This window comes from Bos indicus, chromosome 7 (genome assembly GCF_029378745.1).
Source record: "Bos indicus isolate NIAB-ARS_2022 breed Sahiwal x Tharparkar chromosome 7, NIAB-ARS_B.indTharparkar_mat_pri_1.0, whole genome shotgun sequence".
Classification (NCBI taxonomy): domain Eukaryota; kingdom Metazoa; phylum Chordata; class Mammalia; order Artiodactyla; family Bovidae; genus Bos; species Bos indicus.
This window is the reverse complement of record NC_091766.1, coordinates 624,879-643,578: the sequence shown is the minus strand read 5'-3', so window position 1 is coordinate 643,578 and position 18,700 is coordinate 624,879. Positions and strand designations below refer to the sequence as shown.

At 42.4% G+C, this 18,700-nt stretch overlaps 1 protein-coding gene across 2 annotated transcripts in view; it reads left to right on the top strand.

Moving 5' to 3' along the window:
- The first annotated feature begins 15,444 nt into the window (after positions 1 to 15,444).
- CNOT6 (CCR4-NOT transcription complex subunit 6) overlaps positions 15,445 to 18,700 on the top strand; it is an 83,721-nt gene continuing 80,465 nt past the window's right edge. For both annotated transcript variants that reach the window (XM_019963697.2, XM_019963696.2), the window contains exon 1: positions 15,445 to 15,829. The gene's annotated coding sequence lies outside the window, so the exon portion shown is untranslated. The remainder of the gene's footprint in view (positions 15,830 to 18,700) is intronic.

Sequence of the window (18,700 nt, the reverse complement as noted above, 5' to 3'; positions counted from 1 at the left end):
GAATTAAAAACCCCAAACTTCTATCAGTCTCCTCAAAATAAAAAAATATATAAAATTATATAAATATAGGTTAACTCTTCCCACTATGTAAATTGATGCTGCTGTTTGAAAGGCTTGAAAATTATTTTTCAAGTTTTTAACGTCCATCTCAATCCCTCAATAAAGTATAACTATATTTTCTGAATGCTAGTTTCTGGGAAGGCTTCCTTGGTAGCTCAGCTGGTGAGGAATCTGCCTGCAATGCAGGAGATCCCAGTTTGATTCCTGGGTTAGGAAGATCCCCTGGAGAAGTGATAGGCCGCTGCTGCTGCTACTTCTGCTGCTAACTCGCTTCAGTCGTGTCCGACTCTGTGCGACCCCATAGCCGGCAGCCCACCAAGCTCCCCCATGCCTGGGATTCTCCAGGCAAGAACACTGGAGTGGGTTGAAGTGATAGGCTACACACTCCATATTCTTGGGCCTTCCCGGTGGCTCAGGCAGTAAAGAATCTGCCCGCAATGCGGGAGACCTAGGTTCGACCCCTGGGTTGGGAAGATTCCCTGGAGAAGGGAAAGGCTACCCACTCCAGTATTCTTGCCTGGAGAATCCTCATGGATAGAGGAGCCTGGAGGGCTACAGTCCATGGGATCTCAAAGAATCGGACACGACTGAGCGACCGAGCACAGTTTCTGGGAGAGAAACTACTCCACGTGCTCAATCAGCGGGTCTCAGATTTTCATAGTGTGTGCTAAAAATCACTTGTTAAAATGCAGATACCCTAGCCCCAATAGAGACTGTGATTCTGTCTCCTCTGGGGAATTAATATTTTATAAGAAAAAAACAACAAACCAAAAAAACCGTTCAGGAGACAAAGATGCGCATTCAACTTTGGTTCTGGCTGCTTTTCTTCCCTGATGCAAATGGCCCCACCTGGCGGTCTTAAGGTGAATTACAGGCACTCCTAAAGGAAGGTTACCAGACGAAAGGTTACCCTTTCTAGGGCAGGGTACAGGCTCAGGACATACAGTATCTCTTCTAATTTTCCTCAGAACTCCTTTCATGAGATAGCCTCATCCAATATCACTGATGGAAAAACTGAGACTCAGTAAGTAGAGGTGACTTGCCTTATTGATTGCTTTGCAGTTTCTACAAATATCATTAAGCCTGAAACTAATATAATGTTATTTGTTAATTATACCTCAATAAAAGTAAAGAGGAAAAAGAAAAGGGAGTATTGACAGTTAAAGGTTTCCACAGAGAAATGGGGAGTGGGTGAATTGGGTTGCAGCAGAACCTCCTGAGGTCCTCAAGGTCACCCAGCCCAAAGGGAGTTCAGGAACTATTGCCAGCTGCCCAGGGGGCCCAAAAGTACCAGGCTTGCCAAGGCCAGGGGCACCTACTCTCTCCCAGGACAGCTCTGTGGTGGCAGCTACTAGCCAGCAACCCTGCCTGGTTTTTCTTCCCTGTACATGCAAACAGAAGAACAAGAGCCATTTGGCACTTAAGGAAAGACTAATAGAATCCCCATATTGCATATTTTACCCTCACCTAAATGATGTCCACAGGCTTCCCTGATGACTCAGACAGTAAAGAGTCTGCATGCAATGCAGGAGACCTGGGTTTATTCCCTGGGTTGGGAAGTTCCCCTGGAGAAGGGAATGGCTACCCACTCCTGTACTCTTGCCTGGGAAATCCCATGGATAGAGGAGCCTGGCAGGCTACTGGGGGTTGCAAAGAATCAGACACAACTGACTAACACTTTCATTTTTTTTTCCAAATACATCCACAACTTGCTTTTTCTTTCTGTGTGTTTTTTCAGATTCTGTTGCTGTTTAGTCGCTAAGTCATGTCTGACTCTTTGCAATCCCATGGACTGTAGCCCACAAGGCTTCTTTGTCCATGGGATTTCCTAGACAAGAACACTGGAGTGGGTTGCCATTTCCTCCTCCAGCAGATCTTCCTGACCCAGGGATTGAACAGATGCTTGAGAGGTGGATTCTTTACCACTGACCTTCCTCTTGAGAAACCTGTATGCAGGTCGGGAAGCAACAGTTAGAACTGGACATGGAACAACAGACTGGTTTCAAATAGGAAAAGGAGTACATCAAGGCTGTATATTGTCACCCTGCTTATTAACTTATATGCAGAGTGTATCATGAGAAAGACTGGGCTGGAAGAAGCACAAGCTGGAATCAAGATTGCTGGGAGAAATATCAATAATATGATATTTAATATCATCATAATATCAAAATTATAATATCAAATATCTCAGATATGCAGATGACACCCTTATGGAAGAAAGTGAAGAAGAACTAAAGAGCCTCTTGATGAAAGTAAAAAAGGAGAGTGAAAAAGTTGGCTTAAAGCTCAAGATTCAGAAAACTAAGATCATGGCATCTGGTCCCATCACTTCATGGCAAATAGATGGGGAAACAGTGGAAACAGTGGCTGACTTTATTTTTCTGGGCTCTAAAATCACTGCAGATGGTGACTGTAGCCATAAAATTAAAAGACGTTTACTCCTTGGAAGGAAAGTTATGACCAAACTAGAGAGCATATTGAAAAGCAGAGACATTACTTTGCCAACAAAGGTCTGTCTAGTCAAGGCTATGGTTTTTCCAGTAGTCATGTATAGATGTCAGAGTCGGACTATAAAGAAAGCTGAGTGCCGAAGAATTGATGCCTTTGAACTGTGGTGTTGGAGAAGACTCTTGAGAGTCCCTTGGACTGCAAGGAGATCCAACCAGTCCATCCTAAAGGAGATCAGTCCTGAATGTTCATTGGAAGGACTGATTTTGAAGCTGAAACTCCAATACTTTGGCCACCTGATGTGAAGAGCTGACTCATTTGAAAAGACCCTGATGCTGGCAAAGATTGAGGACAGGAGGAGAAGGGGATGACAGAGCATGAGATGGCTGGATGGCATCACCAACTCGATGGACATGAGTCTGAGTGAACTCTGGGAGTTGGTGATGGACAGGGAGGCCTGGCGTGCTGCAATTCATGGGGTTGCAAAGAGTTGGACATGACTGAGTGATTGAACTGAACTGAGCCACCTAGGAAGCCCTCTTTGAGATGTATTCATTGTAAATAAATCAAGTAGTTAAAATTTTCAAAATTCCTATGTATGCATGTTTCTCAATTTATTAAATGACATGTAGGTTGATTTGGTATGGCTTTGTTCTGGTTACTATAATTACAAATAATGCTTAATAGCCCTGTGGCTTTGAAAAGTTACTTCGAACCTCTCTGAGCTTTTGTTTACAGAAGCTCAGTTTACAGATATTGATCTGTAAAATCAGGGTAACATTAGGTTTGCAATTAGGAGTAAATGAATTCATAAATGTAAACAGCATGTCTCAATCAGGATAATTTTGTGCCCAGGGAAAATTTGGCATTGTCTGGAGACAATTTTGGTTGTGACAACTTGGGGAAGAGGCTGCAGCTGTTACTGGAAGGTAGGTTAGAGACTAATGTTACTCTGGTAGGCAGAGGCCAGGGATCCTACATTGTACAAGACAGCCCCCATGCACAAAGAATTATCCAGCCCAATATATCAGTAGTGCTCAAGTTGAGACATCCTGGAATAGTGCATGGTACAAAAAAAGCACTCAGTAAACATTAGTTTTGAATTGGTGTTGGAGAATACTCTTGAGAGTCCCCTGGACTACAAGGAGATCACACCAGTCAATCCTAAAGGAAATCAGTCTTGAATATTCATTGGAAGGACTGATGTTGAAGCTGAAACTCCAATACTTTGGTCACCTGATGCGAAGTACTGACTCATTGGAAAAGACCCTGATGCTGGGAAAGACTGAAAGCGGGAGGAGAAGGGGTCGACAGAGGATGAGATGGTTGGATGGCATCACCGACTCAATGGACGTGAGTTTGAGCAAGCTCTGCAAATTGGTGATGGACAGGGAAGCCTGGCGTGCTGCAGTCCATGGGGTTGCAAAGAGTTGGACATGACTGAGCAACTGAACTGAACTGAAACATTAGTTATTTTTCAAGAGCAGCAGTGAAGATTCTCTTATTTTCTGTATACAAGCATAAGAATCTCTCATAGAAATAATCACTGCCTACAAATACTCATAGAACATTTACCAAAATTATTTTACTCAGCCATAAAGAGCACCTCAGCAAATTCTGCTGCTAAGTAATTTCAGTCGTGTCCGACTCTGTGTGACCCCATAGACGGCAGCCTACCAGGCTCCCCCTCCCTGGGATTCTCCAGGTAAGAACACTGGAGTGGGTTGCCACTTCCTTCTCCAATGCATGAAAGTGAAAAGTGAAAGTGAAGACGCTCAGTCGTATCCGACTTTCAGCGACCCCATGGACTGCAGCCTTCCTACATCCATGGGATTTTCCAGGCAAGAGTACTGGAGTGGGGTGCCATTGCCTTCTCCGCAGCAAATTCTAGAATATAGCAATTGTGCAGAATATTTTCTTACCAAGAAGCAGTAATAGGGAATTCAACTACAGAAGGAGAGCTTCTTCCTGCCCCACCATTACCTCTCACACATACTAGAATTCCAAGGCCACAAGAATTTTTAAATTTTGTAAGTAGCTCTTTTTAAAAAGAGTGACATAGAGTGAAATATTAATTTATAAAGTACTATCAATAATATATCATATATTAAAAGCTATTGAGCATAACCAAAAGAAAATGCAGGAATAAAACACACCACAATCTTATGAAATTTTATAAAATAAACATTTTTTAACTTTTTAATTGAAGTATAGTTGATTTGCAATATCACATTAAGTTTCAAGTGTACAGCACAACAATTCCACTATATACGTGTGTGTGTGTGTGTGTGTGTGTGTGTGTGTGTGTGTGTGTGTGTATATATATATATATACTCTTTTTCAGATTCTTTTCCCTATAAGTTATTATATGATATTGAGTATAGTTTCCTGTGCTATACAGTAGGTCCCTGTTGGTTCCACACTTGGTTTTGATGTAACAAATGTTATCTTTCTTCTTCCCCTTCTTTTCTCCTTCTCCTCCTCCTTCTTCTCCACCACTGCTGACACCATCGCCACCACCACCATCACTCAGCCCCATCCTGGGCTACACACTTCCATGTGTTGCTTCTTAACCGTTTTCACTGCAACTCCAAGAGGGAGAATTATTATTTTATAGAGGCAGAAACTGAGGCACAGAGAGGCAAAGCCATCCACCAAAGGTCCTAGAGTCCCAGTGTGGTTGGGACTAGAGGGCAGCAAGTGAGCTGAGTCATACATGTGGAGGGTCTGCTTTGGGCTTGATTGAATGAAACAAAGAAAATTCAAAATAAATGAGTTAAGCATTCACTTCTATAAAGATAATAAGTAGTAAATACCAAGATAGTAAGAAGAGGAAATTAATAACAATAAAAAATGAAATAAGAAACAAAAACAGCCCCAATAAATACATATTTTTGTAGCCCACCAAGTTCCTCTGTCCTAGGGATTTTCCAGGCAAGAATACTGGAACAGGTTACCATTTCCTACTTCAGGGGATCTTCCTGACCCAGGGATCAAACCTGAGTCTCTTGTGTCTCCTGCATTGGCAGGTGGGTTCTTTACCACTAGCACCACCTTGGAAGAGAGGTAAGAAACCCACAAAACAAAAATGCAGAGAAGAGGGGGGAAAACTTTCTGTTTTGGAGTACTTCCATGGTAGTCCAGTGGCTAAGACTCTGCACTCCCGATGCAGGGGGCCCAGGTTCGTTCCCTGGCCCAGGATCTATATCCCGCATACCGTAACTAAGACATGACACAGCCACATAAATAAATATATTAAAAAGTTTGGAAGCTAGAAAGCAGATATTGACACATAACTGACTTAGACTCCAGATAATCCACATAATAAGCCAATGAGGAAAGCTGAGAAACTCAATTAAAACCTTGGATTAAACCCCTGAACCACAACCTGAACCACGTGATCCACCAGCAGCCACAGAGCAGCAAAGTCCCTGGCTACCACAGTTCTCACTCCAAAAACAGTGCATGGGTGGTGGTGGTATCTGCCTGCAGCAGCAGCCAAGTCTCGGAGTGTCCCAAATCGCACAGTATAATCAGGGACTAGCAGGCCCTGCAATGGCACCAGCAGGAAAAATGCTATGCTTCCCTGACTTTCAACAGTGGCCAAAGGAAATCCAGCCCCAGTATCTTCTGCTGTAGACATCAGTTCAGTTCAGTCACTCAGTCGTGTCCGACTCTTTGCAACCCCATGAATTGCAGCACGCCAGGCCTCCCTGTCCATCACCAACTCCCGGAGTTCACTCAAACCCATGTCCATCGAGTCGGTGATGCCATCCAGCCATCTCATCCTCTGTCGTCCCCTTTTCCTCCTGCCCCCAATCCCTCCCAGCATCAGAGTCTTTTCCGGTGAGTCAACTCTTTGCATGAGGTGGCTAAAGTACTGGAGTTTCAGCTTTAGCATCATTCCTTCCAAAGAACACCTTGATCTGATCTCCTTTAGAATGGATTGGTTGGATCTCCTTAGACTGTGAAGAAAGCTGAGCACCGAAGAATTGATGCTTTTGAGCTGTGGTGTTGGAGAAGACTCTTGAGAGTCCTTTGCAGTCCAGGACCCAAGGGACTCTCAAGAGTCTTCTCCAACACCACACTTACAAGACTGGAGCAGTCTGTGGCTCAGATCATGAACTCCTTATTGCCAAATTCAGACTTCAGCTGAAGAAAGTAGGGAAAACCACTAGGCCATTCAGGTATGACCTAAATGAAATCCCTTATGATTATACAATAGAAGTGATGAATAGATTCAAGGGATTAGATATAATAGAATGCCTGAAGAACTAGGGACAGAGATTTGTAACACTGTACAGGAGGCAGTGAACAAAACCATCCCCAAGAAGAAATACAAGGCAAAATGGTTGTCTGAGGAGGCCTTACAAATAGTTGAGAAAAGAAAAGAAGCAAAAAGCAAAGAAAAGGAAAGATATACCCATCTGAATGCAGAGTTCCAAAGAATAGCAAGGAGCGATAAGAAAGCCTTCCTCAGTGATTAGTGCAAAGAAATAGAGGAAAACAATAGAATGGGAAAAACCAGAGATCTCCTCCGGAGAAGGCAAGGGGAAACCACTCCAGTAGTTTTGCCTGGAAAATCCCATGGGCGGAGGAGCCTGGTAGGCTGCAGTCCATGGGGTCGCTAAGAGTTGGACATGACTGAGCAACTTCACTTTCACTTTTCCTTTTTACGCATTGGAGAAGGAAATGGCAACCCATTCCAGTGTTCTTGCCTGGAGAATCCCAGGGACGGGGGAGCCTGGTGGGCTGCCATCTATGGGGTTGCACAGAGCTGGACACGACTGAAGCAACTTAGCAGCAGCAGCAGCAGCAGAGATCTCTTCAAGAAAATCAGAGATACCAAGGGAATATTTCATGCAAAGATGGGCACAATAAAGGACAGAAATGGTATGGACCTAACAGAAGCAGAAGATATTAAGAAAAGGTGGCAAGAATACACAGAAAAACTACACACTAAAGGTCTTAATGATCCAGTTAACCATGATGGTTATGATAGTTAACTGCGATCACTCATCTAGAGCCAGACATTCCGGAGTGTGATGTCAAGTGGTCCTTAGGAAGCATCACAATGAACAAAGCTAGTGCATGTGATGCAATTCCAGTTGAGCAATTTCAAATCCTAAAAGATGATGTTGTGAAAGTGCTGTACTCAATATGCCAGCAAATTTGGAAAACTCAGCAGTGGCCACAGGACTGGAAAAGACAGTTTGCATTCCAATCCCAAAGAAAGGCAACGTCAAAGAATGTTCAAAATACTGCACAATGCACCCATCTCACACGCTAGTATAGTAATGCTCAAAATTGTCCAAGCCAGGCTTCAACAGTTCAACCATGAACTTCCAGATGTTCAAGCTGGACTTAGAAAAGACAGAGGAACCAGAGATCAAATTGCCAACATCCACTGGATCATCAATAAAGCAAGAGAGTTCCAGGAAAACATCTACTTCTGCTTTATTGACTACACCAAAGCCTTTGAATGTGTGGATCACAACAAACTGTGGAAGATTCTTCAAGAGATGGGAATACCAGACCACCTTACCTGCCTCCTGAGAAATGTGTATGCAGGTCAAAAACCAACAGTTAGAACTGGACATGGAACAATGGACTGGTTCCAAATTGGGAAAGGAGTACATCAAGGCTGTATATTGTCACCTTGCTTATTTAACTTACAAGCAGAGTATATCATATGAAATGCCAGACAGGATAAAGGACAAGCTAGAATTAAGATTATAGGGAGAAATATCAATAACCTCAGATATGCAGATGACACCACCCTTATGGCAGAAAGTGAAGAGGAAGTAAAGAGCCTCTTGATGAAAGTGAAAGAGGAGAGTGAAAAAACTGGCTTAAAACTCAACATTCAAAAAATTAAGATCATGGCATCTGGTCCCACCACTTCATGGCAAATAGATGGGGAAACAATGGAAACAGTGACAGACTTTATTTTCTTGGACTCCAAAATCACTGCAGATGGTGACTGCAGCCATGAAATTAAAAGACGTTTACTCCTTGGAAGAAAAGCTATGACAAACTTAGACAGCATATTAAAAAGCAGAGACATTACCAACAAAGGTCTGTATAGTCAAACTATGGTTTTTCCAGTAGTCATGTATGGATGTGAGAGTTGGACCATAAAGAAAAGTTGAGCACCAAAGAATTGATGCTTTTGAACACTGGTGTTGGATAAGACTCTTAAGAGCCTTTTGGACTGCAAGGAGATCAAACCAGCCCATCCTAAAGGAAACCAGTCCTGAATATTCATTGGATAGATTGATGCTGAAGCTGAAGCTCTAATACTTTGGCCACTGATGCGAAGAGCTGACTCATTGGAAAAGACCCTGATGCCGGGAAAGATTGAAGACAGGAAGAGAAGAGGACAATAGAGGATGAGATGGTTGGATAGCATCACCAACTTGATGGACATGAGTTTGAGCAAGCTCCAGGATTTGGTGATGGACAGGGAATCCTGCTGTGCTGCAGTCCATGGGGGGTCACAAAAAGTCAGACACTAATGAGTGACTGAACTAAATTGAACTGGCATAAAAACACTTCAACAATCAATTACAAATTGTCTCAAAACACATGAAAAAAGTTTCAGCAAAGAAAAACATTTATAAAAAAAGAATCAAATGAAAACTGTAGAACTGAAAAATACAACATCCAAAATTTAAAACCTCACTGAATAAACACAACAGTAGGTTGGAGACGACAGAAGACAGAATCATTGAACTTGAAGACAATCTGAACTACAGAGAATAGACTGAAAAATAATAAACAGAGACTCAGGGACCTGTGGGTCTATAATAAAGGATCCATATAATCAGGGTTAGAGGAGCAGAGGAACATGTGGGACCAAAAAGATAATCAAAGAAATAATGGTTGAAAATCTCCCAACCTTGGTGAAAGACATAAACCTACAGTTTCAAGATTCAGAGAGAATCCCAAACATGAGAAACATGAATAAATCCACATCAGGACACATCACAATTATACTTCTGTAAACTAAAAACAAAGGGAAAAAATTGAAAAAGCTAGAGAGAAATAATGTACTATTTACAAAGCAACAGCAATTCAAATAACAGTGGCTTTCTGATTTCTCTTCTGAAACCATGGGGCCAGAAGGAAGTGGCATAACATTTTTCAAGTGCTGAATGAAAAACTGTAAACTCTGAAGTGTAAATCTGTTGAAACTATCCTTCATAAAAGAGAAGGCAATAAAAACATTCTCAGATAAAGGACTTCTAAGAGAATGTACTGCCAGCAGATCTATTCTTAAAGAATGGCTAAAGGGAATTCACTAGAAAGAAAGGAACTCATGACAGAAGAGACTGGGCCCTCAGAAAAGAAAGAAGAATGATACAATTAGTAAACAGAAGTAAACACAACAGATTATCCATTACCGCATGAGTTTAATTATATTTTATGGATGAAGCCAAAAGGTGCTATAACATTTAATGTATTGACAGTATAACTTTAACGGGGGTGCTTTCCTGGTGGCTCAGCTGGTAAAGAACCCACCTGCCAATGCAGGATATGCAAGAGATGTGAGTTTGATCTTTAGGTTGGGAAGATTCCCTGGAGAAGGAAATGGCAATCTTCTCAAGTATTCTTGCCCGGAAAATTCCATGGACAGAGGAGCCTGCCAGGCTATAGTCCAGGGGGTCAAAAAGACTTGACTCATTGGAAAAGACTCTGATGCTGGGAGGGATTGGGGGCAGGAGGAGAAGGGGTCAACAGAGGATGAGATGGCTGGATGGCATCACCGACTCAATGGACATGAGTTTGAGTGAACTCCTGGAGTTGGTGATGGACAGGGAGGCCTGGCGTGCTGCGATTCATGGGGTCGCAAAGAATCAGACACGACTGAGCGACTGAACTGAACTAGGCTGGTCATAACTTTTCTTCCAAGGAGCAAGCATCTTTTAATTTCATGGCTGCAGTCACCATCTGCAGTGATTTTGGAGCCTGCAAAAATGAAGTCTGACACTGTTTCCACTGTTTCCCCATCTGTTTGCCATGAAGTGATGGGACCAGATGCCATGCATGACCTTAGTTTTCTGAATGTTGAGCTTTAAGCCAATATTTTCACTCTCCTCTTTCACTTTCATCAAGAGGCTCTTTAGTTCTTCATCACTTTCTGCCGTAAGGGTGGTGTCATCTGCATATCTGAGGTTATTGGTATTTCTCCTGGCAATCTTGATTCCAGCTTATGCTTCATCCAGCCCAGCGTTTTTCATGTTGTACTGTGCATATAAGTTAAATAAGCAGGGTGACAATATACAGCCTTGACGTGAAAGTGAAGTCGCTCAGTCGGGTCTGACTCTTTGCGACCCCGTGGACTGTAGCCCACCACGCTCCTCTGTCCATGGGATTTTCCAGGCAGGAGAACTGGAGTGGAGTACTGGAGTTGCTATTTCCTTCTCCAGAGGATCTTCCCGACCCAGGGATCGAACCTAGGTCTCCCACATTGTAAGCAAGATGCTTTACCGTTTGAGCCACCAGCGAAGTCCTCCTTTTCCTATTTGGAACCAGTCTGTTGTTCCATATTCCATGTCCAGTTCTCACTGTTGCTTCCTGACCTGCATACAGATTTCTCAAGAGGCAGGTCAGGTGGTCTGGTATTCCCATATTTTAAGAATTTTCCACAAACTGTGGAAGAGTGGATTAAAAAATAACAACTCAACTCTATGTTCTTTATAAGAACCAATGCAAAGTTTGTAAAGTTTGTAAAGTTAAAAAATAAAGTAAAATTAAAAAAAATATATTCACTTCAAACATGATGACAGGGGTAGCTTCAAAGTAAAAAGATGGAAAAAATATCTCCAAACCCAGATGGCTTCACTGGAGTATTTTACCAAACATTCAAAGAATTAATAAATGATTTTAACCTATTTCAGAAAATAAGAGAGGAAGGACGCCTTCCAACTAATTTTATGAGCCTATACTATTCTGATCCCCAAATCAGACAAAAATAGCACAACAAAGAAAACCACAGACCATTATCCCTCATAAATTTAGATGCAAAAATCCTCAGAAAAATTTAGCAAATTAAAGAACATATTAAAAGATGATATACCACAACCAAGTGGGGTTTATCTTTCCAGTTATAAAGGTTGGTTACATATTTCACAACCAAGACTGAAGGTCATATGAACATTTCAAATTACACAGGAGAAACATTTGACTAAATTCAACAAGTTCATCATTCATGATAAAAATTCTATGGAATAAAAAGGGACTTAATCTCATAAAGAACATTTACAAAGCCAATAGAGAACATCATACTTAATGGTGTGACTTTCCCCATGAGACTGAGAAAAGAAGGCAACAATATCTGCTTTCACCGCTCCTACTCAACATAATACTGGAATTTCTAAACACTGTCACAAGTCAGTTCAGTTCAGTTCAGTCGCTCAGTCGTGACTCTTTGCAACCCCATGAATCGCAGCACACCAGGCCTCCCTGTCCATCACCATCTCCCGGAGTTCACTCAGACTCACGTCCATCGAGTCGGTGATGCCATCCAGCCATCTCATCCTCTGTTGTCCTTTTCTCCTCCTGCCCCCAATCCCTCCCAGCATCAGAGTCTTTTCCAATGAGTCAACTCTTCGCATGAGGTGGCCAAAGTACTGGAGTTTCAGCTTTAGCATCATTCAGACAAGGAAATGCAAAAAAAAAAAAAAAAAAAGAAGAAGAAGAAGACATCCAGAGTGGAAAGAAAGAAATAAAACTTTCTCTACTTGCAGACAACATGCTTGTTTATGTTGTAAACGCCAAGGAATGTATAAAAATCATCTAGAATTAATAAGTGAGTTCAGAAAGATGGCAGGATACAAAGTTACTGTGCAAATGTATTTCTATACGCTGATGACATTCAAGTGGAAACCAAAACTAAAGATACCACCTAGAATTGCTCCAAAGAAATGAAACAGGTATAAATCTAACAACACATGCCCAAGATCAATATGGTAAAATTTATGAAATACTGATAAAGAGACATAACTTGTTCAAGATTTGAAAGATTCAACATAGCAAAGATGCTAATTCTTCTCAAACTCATTCACAGATTTACCACAATCCTCAACGAAATCTCAACAAGATCTCTTTTTATAAATATAGAACGGCTTATTCAAAATTTTAGATGGAAAGGCCCTAAAACAGCCAAAACAAATTAAAAAAAGAAAAGCGGGAGTCATCATTCTTTTAAATGTGAAGCGTTTGCTACTAGCTACAATAATATTAATAATATCATATTAGCAGAGGGATAGTCATATAGATTAATGGAACAGATAGAAAATGAAGAAATAGATCTATACAAATTTGTTCATCTACTTTTAACAAAGGAAAAAAATCATTCCAGTGAGAGAGAGAGAGGGTTTTCAGTAAATGGTGCTGAAGTAGGTACCTATAGCAAAAACAAAAAACCTTAAACTAATCCTTCAACTTTATACAAATTTTAACTCAAAATGGTGAGTTTTTACAAGTATGTAAAATGTAGAACTTCTAAAAAAAATATGATAAAATAGTCAAGACCTATTAGGCAAAGAGTTCTTAACCAAAAGTATGATTCATAAAAGGAAAACTTGATTAATTGAAACTTATACATTCTAAAACTTTTGCTCAGCAATTGACCCCATTAATGAATATGAAAAGACAAATTATGGACTAGGAAATATTTGCAAATCACATATTTGACAGAGGATTTGTGTGTGGAATTTACAAAGAACATCTCAAACTCAAGATTTAAAAAGACAAACAATCTAACTTTTAAAACAGGCAAAAAATATGCATAGATGTTTTATGAAATAAGATATGCATATGGAAAATAAGCACATGAAAAGACATTCAACATCATTAGGAAAATGCCAAATAAAACTGCATATCAAATAGAACTACATACCATTCATAATTACAGAAATAAATACAGTAATAACACAAATGGCGGTGAGGATGTGGAGAAACTGGATCCATGATAAATTGCTGCTGGGACTGTAAAATAATACAGAGTAATATAATTTTTGTAAATGCTATCTTGACCCCTTTTTGATGCCCTGGCTAGAGGTTGGTCAGTTTTCCTTCTTGAGCACCCAATTAAGCCCAAACTCCCAACTATTGATTTACTGGGCTCTCATACTCCTAGCCATTATTTGTTGTTTTTGATGTCAGTCACTAAGTCATGTCCGACTCTTTGCGACCCCATAAACTGCAGCAGGCTAGGCTCCCCTGTTCTTCACTATCTCCCAGAGTTTGCTCAAATTCATGTCCACCGAGTTGGTGATGCCCCTTCTCCTTATGCCTTTAATCTTCCCCAGTATCAAGGTCTTTTCCATGAGTTGGCTCTTCACATCAGGTGGCCAAAGTATTGGAGCTTCAGCATCAGTCCTTCCAAGGAATATTCAGTCTTGCTTTCCTTTTAGGATTGACTGGTTTGATCTCCTTGCAGTCCAAGGGACTCTCAACTGTCTTCTCCAGCAGCACAATTCGAAGCAGCAATTTTTCAGCGCTCAACCTTCTTTATGTTCCAACTCTCACATCTGTACACAACTGGGAAAAACCATAGCTTTGCCTACAGGGATCTTTGTCAGCATGTGATGTCTCTGCTTTTTAATATGCTATCTAGTTTTGTCATAGCTTTTCTTCCAAGGAGCAGGTATCTTTTAATTTCATGACTGCAGTCACCATCCACAGTGATTTCGGAGTCCAAGAAAATAAAATCTGTTCCTGCAGCCACTTTTACCCCTTCTATTTGCCATGAAGTGATGGGACCAGATGCCATGATCTTCGTTTACTGAAGGTTGAGTTTTAAGCCAGCTTTTTCACTCTCTTCTTTCACCCTCATCAAGAGGCTCTTTAGTTCCTCTTCACTTTGTGCCATTAGAAGGGTATCATTTGCATATCTGAGGTTGTTGATATAGCTCCAGCAACCTCGATTCCAGTTTGTGAGTCATCCAGCCCAGCGTTTCACATGATATATACTCTGCAAATAAGTTAAAGAAGAGGGTGACAATACACAGCCTTGTCCTACGCCTTTCCCAATTTTGACCCAGTCCGTTGCTCCATGCATCTTTATTGGATTTTAACAGTCTGCAGGACGTGCCTCTCGCCCCTGTGCTGTGACCTTACTCCTGGCAGGCTGGAGCCTGATTCTTCTCTCGGCCCTGGTTGGAGCACAGGGCCTTGACCACTAGTTAACTAATGCACCTTCATGCAAACATCATCTATCAGCTCAGTCCTTTCTCTGCTCATTTTCAACCACCTTAATAGAACATCTTGATCTTTGAACACAGCTCAGGACAGTTACATCCGGCTAGGATCCCACCACCAGAATTGTCCTTGAATTTACTGGACTGAACGACCATTTATGGACTGAAACGGGCCATTAACTATTATTTTCTGTATATCTGAGGCCAGAAGAATCATTCACGACTAAATGTCTTGTCTTTATAGAAATCAACATACTGGCTAAGCGCTAAAGTCTGAAAGCTTGTCCTGTTTCCAAGTAACTGACAGGCCAAATGAAAGAGAGGGACAAAAATGAACAGCCTGAGACAAAAAAAGAAGAAGAAGAAGAAGAAGAAGAAGAAGAAGAAGAAGAAGAAGAAGAAGAAGAAGAAGAAGAAAGAGTTAGTTGGAAAGAGTAGGAGCGTCAAGAAGATGATAAAGTAGAAACGACAGGCAGTAACAAGCGAAGAGAGCGAGAAGAGGAGAACTCAGACCCTGAGAGGCGGGCACTCATCACTGAGCCCCAGGGCCCGGGATAGGGAAGAGAAAAGGCGGGGCCTGCGGAAACTGCGAGCGGAGAGCGACCGCCCCGGATGCTGAGTGGTCGCGCCCTGCGGCGGTGGCCAATGGGCGCCCGGGATGTTGGAGCGGCAGCGTCAGTCGCGGCGCTCTCTCGCTCGCTCGCCGCAGAGGGGGTGAGCTGGGGGAGGGGGACGGCGGCCGCCGCCATGATGCTTGTTTGCTTTCAATGAAAACAAGGGGGACGCGGAGGAGGAGGAGGCGGCGGCGTCGGTGGCGGCGGCGTCGGCTGCGCGGAGGCGAAGGCAGCGGTGGGTGCAGCGAAAAGGGAGAGGCCGGAGGCCGAGAGGCCGAGAGGGCGTAGTGGCGGCCCGTCGAGGAGGCTGAAGCGGGCGGCTGACGCGGTGGATCTCGGAGGGGGAACAAAGAGCGGCGGCTAAGGCGGCAGAGGAGCGGCGACGGCGGCGCTGCAGCTGCGGGCGGGACTGGTATGGTGGTTCCACAGGTCAGACCCCGCTGCACTCACAGGGAGGAGGCGGCGGCAGCGGCGGAAGAAGGCGGCGCACCCCAAGAGGTGAGCGACACCGGCCCGAGGCCCAGCCGGGCGCTGCTCCTCGCACTGGCGGCGCACGGGCCGCTCTCAGTCGTGTCCCGGGGACCGTAGCGCGGGGCACTCTAGCGAGAGCACCTTAAGTTTTGTGGGCGGCGGGCCTGCAGCTTGGAGGAGATGCCGACTGTTGAGGGGTCCCTAGATGCGCATCTGTCGCGACCCCGCTGATTCCGGGACCGCGCCCCCGCGCAGAGTACGGGGCTGAGGGGTGTTGATTGACGGCGGGGGTGGGGGCGCGCAGAGGGGCGCCGGGGTTGGGGGGAATGCCCTGGCTCTCGACTCTGGCTCTGGCCACTCGCAGGAGGAGAGTTGATGTCTGGGACTCTGGGCCAGGATGGGTGGCAACTTTGGAGAAGAGGCAGTGTGGGATTGCGCGAAGTGTAGTATGGAACTTCGCAGTTAACCGCAGAGCGGGAAACTGTTTGCCCCAAATGTGTTTAAAATTAAGTTTTAGGCAATTATTTTTTGGGGGGGGGCGGGGAATGGATTGGGAGGATGGGAATGACATGGTTAAAGAAGCCCTGAGCAGCAGATGGAGAGATTAGGATATTGCTGAGGACTCAGAGATACAGTTACTTGAAGCTTTTATGTTTAATAACCTAAATCTTATCTTTCCTCCTTTTTTCTAACTACCAGTAATTATTTTCTCCGGAAACTTTTTTCCTTTTGACTCTTCTCCTTCTATCCCTTTCTTGAAGAGTTTGCTAAGCAATACCTGTAATCGTTTCTTGAACTGTTAACTGTAAAAGACCGCGTTGTGAATGGTTATTTTGCTTGTCCTTTTTGGATGTGTTATTGTGCTAAACTGACGTTTAAATAATCTCCTTGAATGTGAGTTACCATACTTATTTCCAGGTGGATTGCCCCATTAGTGGTAGTCCAGAATCTTCTTGCCTCTTTGTATCTGGGGATTTTAATTTTGGGGAGGAAGAGAGTGAATATGAACAAGTGAAATATAAAATGGCATTTAATTACACTTTGTGTCTTTCTGAATGCACTAGAGTTTATCATCCCAAAACAGTTTTGTAGGCTATAGGAGCTATGTCCATTGATCAAAAGGGTTTGAAGGCTTGTTTTGTAATTGCTATCAGGGTAATTATTACAGTCTTTAGAATATGATGACTTTTAGAATAAAAATTGCTTAATATTTTTAGATCAGTGATCTGGTCCAGTCGACTTTAAACAAAAATTTTTTTGAATAGCTACTAATGAGGAAACAAACTTAGAAAGGTTAAAGCGACTTGCCCAAGATATTACAGTTAAGAGGGAAAGGACTAGGTTTTGTGTAAGTGTGAGAGCACATGAGAGTGATGTACTTGCCAAAGATTAGTTCTTTGGGGAGGGCAGAGTGTGTTTTAATAAATGGAAGTTATTTGAGGTAGTTGAGTCTGATCAGTTTCAGTAGGTGAAAAAGATACTTAATGAAGTGGTCAAAAAGGGAGGATGTGACAAAAGACAAAGTTTCTTGTGAAGCTAAGAAGATTTTGCATAGTTTCAGAAGTGTCTTCATCAGTGGTAGTGTGTTAATAGATTAAGAAGCTCTTCTGAATGCTTATTTGTTTGTAGGGATTTTTAGTTTTCTTAGACCTTGGTGGCAAGGTAAAACTTTTCAGACTCTTGAATAGACATGAAGTTGGTTATAGAACTTAGTCCTGACTACAGATATTGGCATTTGCTTCTGTACTTGTGGTTTATAAATAATGTATTTTGGTTAGTGTTTAGGCATTCCACTGTGCCCACATTAGCCTTTTTTTAATGTTCTTTAAAGCATAAACCTTTTTCATGTTGCAGTGCAGCAGAAAGGGGTAATGTGTAAGGCATACTGGAATAAATGGTCAGGGCTGCTCACAACTTGTAGCTTTTGGGTCATAAAGCATGAAGACTCTTTAGCACCCTTGTAACTTTCTCATACTTAAGGTGCACTGGTTGAAAAACTGCTTTTAAAGTGTTTATTTGCATATAAGGTGGGGGCTCATTTAGGCTGCCTTAATCTTACCCTTCTCTGGGCTTTACCTCTCCCTCATCCATTTTAATTTTCTTGGTTACTAATGTGCAAGGAATAGTATATGCTGGACATAGTGTTGGACCCTGAGAATTAAAAAGTGAATAATAGTTGCTGTCTTCTTGTTGCTGTAGTCTTAGTAGGTGTAGAGAGCTGTGGGAGAATAGGAGAGAATGATTAAATTTGTAGAAGGTGTGGGAGCAGTTTACAGAAAATAACATGGAATTAGGTTTGTCAAACTGGGGAGACGGGTCTTTTCAAACGTAAGGAACTCTGGGTGCACTGAGGCGCCAAATGTTGGGGTAAGGCCAGTGGTGACATGTTACTGAAAAGGAGAGTGACGAGATGAGCCTGCAAAGGTATGTCCATCCTAGATTTTGAAGAACCATGCTTATTAAGCTAAAAGTGAGGTTTATATCTTTATCCTATAGGAAAGGAAAGAGCAAAATATTTTTCAGAGGGGAGCAATGTGATTTAGAGATCATTTAGGCATCAGTGTGGACAACTAAGTGGAGGCCTTACATATAAGAAAGTCACATTTGAGATACTGTGAAGTTAGTGAATCTGAATCTGTTTTAAACTTAGATATATAGGGTATTTTGTTTCTGTGATCCCTTTTGTAGTGGGCTTGAGGACTCGGTTCAGTTGCTCTGTAATAACAGGGTAATTTAAAATGTTTTGAAGATTAAGAGCAATGAAAACAATGAAACCCATATAGTGTTACTGTAGGTAGGCATTCAGGCTTTCAGAACTTGTCTTCTCAGTTAGGCTGAGGCAGATTGTAGTAGTTAAGCTGGAAAAATCAAGCCTTTGCCCACCAGAAGTGAGAGCCA